A 10,231-nucleotide genomic window follows, 5' to 3' on the forward strand; every position below is an offset into this window, starting at 1 on the left:
CAAATAAATAAACTCTTAAAAAAAAAAGGTAAACGAAACAAACCCATTAAGTGAACATATTCATGGTTTAGAAAGGGAAGTGGGTGGGGGATGGGGTAATTGGGTGATGGGCATTAAGGAGGGCACTAGAAGTAATGAGCACTGCATGTTATATAAGACTGATGAATCACTACATTCTACCTCTGAAACTAATAATATACTATATGTTAATTAAATTGAATTTAAATTTAAAAAATTTTTTTAAATTTTTTATTTTTTATAAACATATAGGGTATGTGCTTTGGTGAGTGCTGTGAAGTGTATAAACCTGGTGATTCACAGACCTGTACCCCTGGGGATAAATATTTTTTTTTAAAGATTTTATTTATTTATTTGAAGAGAGAGATCACAAGTAGGCAGAGAGGTAGGCAGAGAGAGAAGGGGAAGCAGGCTCCCCACTGAGCAGAGAGCCTGATGCGGGGCTCGATCCCAGGACACTGAGATCATGACCTGAGCCGAAGGCAGCGGCTTAATCCACTGAGCACCCAGGCGCCCCATAAATAAAAAAATTTAAAAAGACAATTGCTTCTTCCTAGTTTCTTCCATCTCCTTAGAGAAATAGTCTATGTGTAAGCAAACATATATATGTGTTTGCTTACATACCCTTTTAGAGATACAAATTGGAGCCTATTATATGTTTTTGCTGAACAATGTATCTTGGAGATCATTTCTTATGATTCCATGTAAAGCCATATCCCTCTAATAACTGTGTAGTACTCTACACAGCTCTACATTTTTTTTAGCTCATGTCCTCTTTATGCATATTTTCCAGTTGTTTCCTTACTTAATGCTGCAACAAATACATTTTCACATGTTTTTGTGCACTGATATAAATATGTGACATATGTGAATTTATACATATAAAGTTGTTGGGTCAGAAAATATGATTATTTAAAGTTTTGGAGGAAAAAAGTCAACAGATATTGGGAAATGGCCCTCTGGAAATGTCTACAATCTCATTACTAACATAGAAGAGTGCCTGTTTCTCCACAACTTTGCCCACTCAGGGTGTTATCACATGTTTTTTTTTGTTTTTTGGTTTTTTTTTTTTTACCTTGGTTAATTTGAGAGAGAAAACGGTTTTCATTTGCATTTTTAAAATTTGTGAGTACAAATCTGAGACTATTTCTCCAAAATTATAGATCATCGATGAGACAGAGTTTTCTAAATGCTATCTGACGCTGGCTCTCTTTTGGTGAAGGGATCCCAGAGAATTTACTGTTAGAGGAGTAAACTTAGGTTGATAGAGTTCTTATATAAAGTGTGGCAATGGACTATTTTAACAAGAGACAGTTTCATAGATAGGTTTCATTTTTCAAAAAAGGGGAAGAAACACCATTCTGTGGCTCAGTGTGGGTTTGTCAGTTATTGCCTCCCCCCCTTCCTGGGACTTCCCACTGTTCTTGAGCACAAATCAGACTCAAGCAAACACAACTCTTTCCATGGGATCAGTTATAAGAAGAATGGCCAGGCAATGAACAGCTGAGTTTCTCGGTCTTACCAGCGTAAGGCTTGCTGACATTTCTGAAGAAAGCCCTGGCTGGCTCATTCGTCTCTATATGGTCGATCACTGTTTCTTCAGGACCAAAGGAGCAGAGTGTTCAGCGAAGGTAAGAGAAAGGCGGCAACGGGCCGTCTCAGTGCTACCCCTTGGGTCATCTCTCTTGTCACCCTTTTAGGCAAATCTCATGAGAAGCCAGATGCAATGGTAACATCTCAGATGTCTTTCTAGTTGACCAAATCAGTGGTGAGCGGGAGTTGAAGCAAGCATTCCAGGAAGCCAGATGAGAAACAGCAATTAAGTCGGACACTTGCTTCTCCGAGCTCCCCAGTGTCACCTTTTGGGCATTTCTGAAAGACTTTTTTGACCTAACCGTTTGGACGGGTGGGATCCAGGACTGGTTGTGAGATCGATGCTGTCCCCGTGCAGTAATTGCGGCACAGATTTAGCTTCTATGTTTTGAAAAGAAAGGCCTAAAACCTGACCACAGGTTTTGCAGGGACAGCACAATTCTAGAATTGAGTTACAGTGATGGGGGTTTTGAGATGAGTCCCATTACAGTAAGTTCCAATTGGCCTTGACTCTCAATTATTCATTCCGAGAGCTTGAGATAAGGGTTTTCCCGAGTGGCGGGGCGGGGCAGACTCAAAGCGAATGTGATCTCCGGTGCCATTGCTTTTTGAATTGCCATCTGGCTGATTGGGGGCAAGTCTACCTGTGGGTATTAGACACTGCATGCCCAGGCCGGCTCTTGTCTGAATTCTCTGGAGATCTGCTCAAACATCCGTTTTCTGGCAGACATCCGTCTGTACTTCAATATAGACCTGACTTGGCCAGACTGATATTTTTGGAACATTTCTTTTGTAGGTCAGTGTAGTAACAGTGTGTTTCGGAGCTTGAGACGCTTCCTGTTGGAGTGCAGAATATTTTCTTTTTCTTCTTTTAAAGATTTTACTTATTTATTTGATAGAGACAGAGTGAGAGAGGAGAAGGTCAGAGGGAGAAGCAGACTCCCCGCTGAGCAGGGAGCCCAGTGTGGGACTTGATCCCAGGACTCCGGGATCATGACCTGAACAGAAGGCAGTTGCTTAACCAACTGAGCCACCCGAGGGCTCAGGAGAGTATTTTCAGTTCACATTAGAGTGTTCATGTAGGGGATATACAAAGCTAGGGCACTAATCCTATTAGCTCACAGCACAGTGGGGTTTCAATAGCAGTTTCAAGGTACTGAAACATTTCTAATCACATACCTAATGATTATCTCAGATATAGAAGATACTGTCTCTCTAAGCTCTTCACAAATATGACAGAATGTAAATTTCTTCATTCACTAAACAGAGTTATTTTCCTCCCAGTTCTTGTTTTGCCAGGTTTCAAACCTATATTAAAATGGAAAAAATAGTACAATGAACACCCAAATTTCCATCATGGAGATGAATCAGTTACAGCATGATGTCATACTGACTTTCTATCTTGTTCTCTCTTCACACACACACACACACAAATATAGACACAGTTTCTTTGGTGACTTTAGGACACATGTCACCCCCAGATTCTTGAGCATTTATCTCCTAAGGAAAAGGGCAGTATTCTACATAATTAGAGTGTTAAGGAAATTTAACATCAATATGTTACTATTACCTAATATATGATCCATATTTAAATTTCTCCAATTATCTATATGTTCTTCACAATTTGATTTCTCAGTTTAGAACCCAAACAAGTATATTGCAACTGCATTTTGTTGATAGGACCACGATTAAATAAATGTTAATGGGGATAATTAACAATAAAATGAACAACGAATGATTAACAATTAGAACACCAAAGAAATGTAACATCAGTCTATACCAATACTATTATGATCGATTTTCTTATTTTTCTATTCCTCTCATTTTGTGTCAAATTCAAAAAAGTGATCATAAGCTTTAATTTTTTCATTTGCGAGAGGTCAAGACCAAATATGAAGAAAATCCAAACTATGACCGAAATATATTTACACACTTTCTGCATCAAAATTTACAGTTTTTGTAATAAGGAAATTCACAGATCCAGATAACACCCTTGGGAGTCGCTGTTAGCTTTTGTCTGAACTGAACAGCAAGTTTATTTGCTGATGTTAATATGGTAAACAGAGGCCTTTTGCCTTTTATTTTCTTAGCCATCAAATTACACTTTCAGAAATCAAGAATCACTTCATGTTTGATAGAAGAGATAATCCCAAACCATATCTTTTGTAGTAAGAATTGATATACGGATGAATGATACTTTAGAGCATTCGCTGACAGATCCTACCCAAGAGGAAGTAAGAGGAATATAAGGCAGGGTAGACAGTGAAGGGAATGTTCATTTCTAGCTCTAGAAAACGTACTTTCAAAGGCAACAGTAAGGAAACCACAGAAGCTTTGGTTAGATGGAGAGATCCTTCCTAAAGAAATCTTGCTTTGGGTAAATTTCTTATATCACTTGCTGAAAAATATGTAACATAGATTTACTTCTTACGATGAAAAAAAAAGTAATGCACATTATGAACAAAATAAAATTCAAGGTTTTCAAGCAATAACCTTCTGGTAGTTTAGTCACAAGACCCAGAAATCAAGATCTTAGGCAAGTAAAAAAACAAACAAAAGTGAAGACTGGAATTATGGGATGTAGGGTTTAGATTAGAGGAAAAAAAGATGAAGAGATGGAGTATTTTGAGGATTGGGAGGGCATTAAGAATATATCTCTGATAGGTCACCTACGCATAATCTTCACAAGACAGTGCTTCATCCTTGAACCAGGATAAATCTGCTCATCTGATTGGCAAATTACAAAATAAGAATGTGTTGAAGAATGTCAGTGGAAAACAGTTAATTTCCTGTGTTGCTGGTGAGGGAATTGACCCAAGCTCCTGGAAAGGCAGTTTTCAAGGGTTGTGAGGTTGTAATTCACTTTCTTCAAATCTGGCCTAAGGAAAGGCTCATCGAGGTATATGCAGGGATGCCACACAGTAAAAAGGCAAGAAAAACCTAAATGTCCACTTTGAGAAGCCTAAGATGTGCCTGTAGACATATCATTTTGTGACTGTTAAAAGGCAGATCTCGGCGCACCTGGGTGGTTCTGTTAAGTGTTCACCTTGGGCTCAGGTCACCATCCCAGGGTCCTGGGATCGAGCCCCACTTTGGGCTCCCTGCTCAGTGGGGAGTCTGCTTCAACCTCTCATGCAGCCCTTCCTTGTGTTCCCTCTCTGTGTCTCGGTCTGTCAAATACATAAATAAAATCTTTAAAAAAAAAGGCAGATCTTTTTAAGCAGACAAGCTGACAACAGGAGGGAACCAAACTGCACCCCACCTAGGCAGGCCCAGGATCTTCTCCAAAACGTTGAACAGACTTTGCTTGCCTTTATTTCCTAGGAGCCAGCCCCTGCTGCTTCTTTCATGTAGCTCTGGATTGTTCTTTGTACGCCTGGCTCAACCCAGCCCTCAGACCTATCACTCCCAGTTTCCACCAGTCCCAATCTTCTCGCTTTCCTTTCGCTATTGCTGATTACTCCTTCATTCAAAGGAGCTTTACCCTATGATTCATGTCACTGACTTCTTTAAGGTCGCCGCTGATTTTGCTCAAAGTTCTTGCAATCCTGAAAAATACCTTGGTGATAGGGACAGAATAAGCCAGACCTCTCATTCTGGGATAAGGATGCTTAGCGGATGTCCAGGAGCTCAGAACTGTGGCTAGAGGAACTGTGAAGGGTCAAACAGGGGTTGGATAGCAAAGCAGGGATTTTGGGACAAATAAAAATGCACGAAGGCCTGCGATGGGCATGAGGTGTGGAGAATAGGCAGCAATCGGGCAAGGCTGGGTCCCCAGTCTTATGGTAACAGGCATAAAGGAGGTTGGGAAGACAGATAAAGACCATGTATCAACAGGGCCTCACGGGGAGTGGATCTTGGAGGTCACGGGGTGCTATGGGTAGTTAAACAGTACATCCCTAACCTCACTCTGTGGTTGTAACATTAAGGGTGCAAGATGATGTCAGGCCATAGCCAGTGGGAGAGGTTAGGGAAAATGTTCCCATGGTAAGTTTAAAAGACCAGAGAGGATGAATTATTGGAATACCTCAAAGACATACTGGCATCGATACACAACTGGGACATGGGTGAAGTCCTCTGGGTCATTCCTCTGTGGGGGAGAACACGGGCTGTCTTTTTGGAGCTTTTCTTTCTGCACTTCCCTGTATTTTCCTTCCTTTATTCTCAAGTGCTGTTGTTAGTAAACGGACTCCGGGTGGACACACTTCTAAAGGACTCATTGCTGGTCATGACTGCTTGATGTTAACTGCTCTCAACATGGCAGGGGTGGGATATATTTTAACAACAGACCACATGCTTTGGGGTTCATCCATTTGGACTTGAAGCTTGCCTCTAGCACTTAGTTGCTTTGTGTCCTTGGGAAGGTCATAGGTTCAATCTCAACCTCGGCTTTCTGGCTTGGAAAATCCAAATTGTGGTAATAGCTAACATGTAGTGTTATTGAGAAATGAAGCATAATGCATGGAAAGAAACCGACACAACTATGATTATTATTATGCTCTATCCTGCTACTGCATCTGCCTTTTGATGTAGGTCAAGGGTAGGCAAACCATGGCCCATGAATCAAATTGGCTCCTTGCCCGTTTTTCTAAATAAAGCTTTATTGGAGCAGGGCCACATCCATTTGTTTACATATGGTCTATGGCTTTTTTCCTGTGATGAGGCACACTAGCAGTAGAAGAGACTTAAAATATTAAGTATTTGGTCTCTTATTAAAAAAAGTTCGTTGATCCCTAACTTAGGTTTTTCCAAATGTTCCCTGTTAGAGAGGTCTTAATCTATGCCTGTTTTGTTTGGTTATAAATGGAAAGTATTTCCATGTACAGAGTAGAACAAGAGTTTTCTGAGAAATGATATCAATGCTACTGAAGAAGGAAGAATTCACATTGCCATTTCTTCTGAAATCCAAGTCAATTGTTTAACAAGCTTCTGCACTTTAGCACATATTTCTAAGATGTGAATTTGCATATAAGGTTACTTTTGGTATTCCCCTGTCTGGTAATGATTAACATAGACTAAATTCACCTGGAACATCTCATCTGCAAATGTTCTTGGATGTCTTTTTCTTCACACTTAGTTATGGGCAATTCTAAATATACCTATATATCTTCTCTAGGATGAGAAACAAAAATTCAAGTGATAAGATATCTTGGAACAATTAAAATAATCCATTGGGTTACATTTCTGGGTCTCAGATGAAATTTACTCTAATACATGTCTTAATATTTGTTTGAAGTATACCTTTGATGATATCTGTTAAGAGATTAATGTCAAGAATTTCACAAATAATCACTGAAATTTTTTTAAATGCTAATAGTTAAACTCAAATAATATTTCTCTATTTTTAAATTTTAGGATGTCAGACTATACAGCATTGCTTTCACTCTACTGGTATATTAAAAGGTTTTATGAATATTAAGTGGGTTAATATATAATTTTTGTTTATACATTTCAACCAATATTCCTCTCCATAGCTTTAGAGTAGGCTTTCAAAAACTGCTTTAGCATGCTTTCTGCTGCCCTCTGCAGCTAATTTTCAGAAACTGCTTTTGATTCTGAGTAACCCACTCAACACTGCTTATAACTCACACAATATTAAAGTTTGAGGGGACTCGACCGATGATTTAATCTTACATTTTTCATTTACAGATCAGAAGTTGAGTCTCTGAGGAGTTAAGTGACATGTGAGCGTGGGCTCTGTTTTCTGACTGCCAGTGTTTGAATATCTGGTGGCTTTGGACATAGTAATTTTGACTTCTATGTAATAAGCATAATAATAATAACTCCATCTTAGAGTCTTTGTGGGGATCCAGGGATCTAGTACGTAAAAAGCACTGAAAATAGGATGTGGGTTGTAGCTAGCACTGATGTGAGGTATTTCATTGGCTTGTTGTTAACAAGACTAAAACCACAGCTCGTGACAGGGTCAGAACCAGAAGTCTGGTCTCCTGATGACTAGTTCAAGAATTTTTTTTTTTTTTTTGCCATAGTCTGAATATACAATGAAACTTTACCTTTGAAAGTAGATTTTAAGAGTATTTTAAGAGTTGTCCAAGTTATTTGAAGTTCTTGTAGTCTTTACAAAGCTATCGATACTACTGCTCTGGCTGTGACTCATTCCTCCTTGGGCTGTGCAAGGCAGGCTCCCCACCAAAATGACTACCAACACTCAGAAGCTCCTTGAGCTTCCATTATAAATTCCCACTGCACACACCTGGAAGATGATTTCACTGTGGACTGTAAGTGGCCTCTCTAAAGGGCTCCCTGCCTGCATCTCCAATGTACAATTAGAGACTTGCACTTAGAAAGGTCATCTCGTGTGAGACTCAGGTGGAACTCAACTAAACCTGTTAGCTCCTTTTCCAGCTTTCTCTTGATCTCCCATTTTCTTCAGTGCTGGTGCCATTTCCCCAGCAGGCCCAGACTTGGTTATTTTTGGCTCTTCTCCTTCATTTCCATGTGCACGAGTCTCGGTCCCTCAAGTTCATTTCTTCGCTTCCTCTTCTGAGACCTCCCTCCCTGATTCTTGTCCTAATCCCCTCATCTGGGGATGAACCCAGCACTCTCTGCATGGGCTTAGTTACCTTCTAGAGCTTTGTATGGCCAGCAAGGTACACTGCACATCCTCAGCCTCACATGACTCGACTTGCTTCCCCAAATGCTCTTCCCGCCAAGCAATCTTTTCCTTTAGCCATAAGCATACCTCTCCCTAGAAATTAGGACCTATTTTCTGCTGTTCCATCATTGGACTTACCGCTTTCTGTCTTAGTGGCCTGCACTGGGCCCCACACGTCAAAAGAATAGGGTTCTTGTTCCACCAGAATCAAGTTACCAACAAAGCTCTCGGCTGATAATGGTGCAAAAGACCCATTATTCCAAACCAAATCCTAGACCTTCCTCCATCATTGTTTTGGAGGAAGTGGGGATGATCTATAGTGCTCATAAACATCATTCACATAAAATGAAAGAAGAGCCATTAGGGCTGATTATTTGGTATAAAAAGGAAACAGGACACATAGTGGGAGATTTGGGATAGGGCTGAATGGGAACAAGGGCTAATAAAGAAGGAAATTTTAGTAAAACCCTTAGGTGATCATGACTGTGCAAAATAGACACTTGTACCCCACCCAGACTGGTGTCTGTTACTGACAACAGGAGAATGACAACTCAAGTCTCTTCACTTCTGTTGACTTCTCTCTCTGTAAGAATTCTTCCTCTTTCTCATGCCTTGAGAAATCCTTCTTGTTTTTTAGAGCCAAATAAAAGTTTACCTTATACAGTGATTTTTCTGTCTCTTCTTCACCCTTAGAATATGTTCTATCTTTGGGGCGCCTCAGTGACTCAGTTGGTCAAGCTTCTGACTCTTGATTTCATTTCAGGTCATGATATCAGGGTTGTGAGGTCAAGCCCCAGGTTCAGCTCTGTGCTGGGCATGAAGCTTGTTAAGACTCTCTCTCTCCCTCTGTCCCTCCCCTCACACAGCACCCCCAACCCCAACACATCTGCTTCCCCACCCTGCCTGCACACTCTTTCTCTCAAAAATTAAAAAAAAAAGTGTTTTATCTTTAACCACAAACTCAGCTGTATAGGAAGGGCCAGCCTCTTCCCCCCCAACCCCTTAGTTACTTTAAAAATAGTAAGTTTCTACTTTCATTAAGAAATGAATCCAAGTTGTACATGAACATAATTTGGGTCAAATTATCCTAAGAGGCTTGTTAGGCAAAACAGCAGTCCTTGCCCCTCTTTTCCAAAAGAAATTACTTTTATCTCCTTTTTATTAAATAATTACTTAGTGTTTACTGCCAACTTTTGTATTTTTCTCTTTGGGGCCTCATTTATTGCTTTGTCATCAATCAAATAATGATTTCGTTTCTTTTTTCCCCTCCCCGGCTTCTATCAAATACATACACCAAGTACTAAGTCCGTGTTCCTTTTTCTACACCAGTTGGCCACCCAGTCTCGACATGGAGGCAAATGCCCAAGACAATTTTTATTGCTATTACATGACTCTACGTGATCAAGTACTATTCTTGTCTCCTCACTTTGTCATCCTGTGACTACACCTCAAATTTGGTTAGATCAATTTTCACCACTTTATATATTATTGTGACTATCCAAACTATGTCCAACTCAGCAATGTAGTAGACCATATCTTTTTTTTTTTTTTTTTGCTGCACAACTTTTTAACTTATAAGCTAGAGATTATAATTCCCTAGATCTGTGGAGTGTGATATGACAGCCAAATGTGGCAATTTAAATGAAAGGAAACTGTCACACTAGCTATGTTTCCTGCCCTCACTAGTCCTATGTGGCTCTTGGCTATCATGTTGGACAACACAGATATTTCACATATCCATCACCCGAGAAATATGTATTAGATGGCACTTTCATCACATCAGACCCACCTAAGAGACCACACTATTAAAACATAGCTTTTAAAAATTTCCTTGAGGGGCGCCTGGGTGGCTCAGTGGATTAAGCTGCTGCCTTTGGCTCGGGTCATGATCTCAGGGTCCTGGGATCGAGCCCCGCGTTGGGCTTTCTGCTCGGCAGGGAGCCTGCTTCCCCCTCTGTCTCTGCCTGCCTCTCTGCCTACTTGTGATCTCTCTCTTTGTCAAAT

The 10,231-nt window shown here is 40.2% G+C and overlaps 1 protein-coding gene across 1 annotated transcript in view; it reads left to right on the forward strand.

Annotated features, from left to right (window-relative positions):
- The first annotated feature begins 1,442 nt into the window (after positions 1-1,442).
- Positions 1,443-10,231, forward strand: part of TASL (TLR adaptor interacting with endolysosomal SLC15A4) — a 21,023-nt gene continuing 12,234 nt past the window's right edge. The window contains exon 1 of the mRNA XM_059384744.1: positions 1,443-1,649. The gene's annotated coding sequence lies outside the window, so the exon portion shown is untranslated. The remainder of the gene's footprint in view (positions 1,650-10,231) is intronic.

The sequence above is a fragment of the Mustela nigripes genome, chromosome X (assembly GCF_022355385.1).
Source record: "Mustela nigripes isolate SB6536 chromosome X, MUSNIG.SB6536, whole genome shotgun sequence".
In the NCBI taxonomy this organism is placed as follows: domain Eukaryota; kingdom Metazoa; phylum Chordata; class Mammalia; order Carnivora; family Mustelidae; genus Mustela; species Mustela nigripes.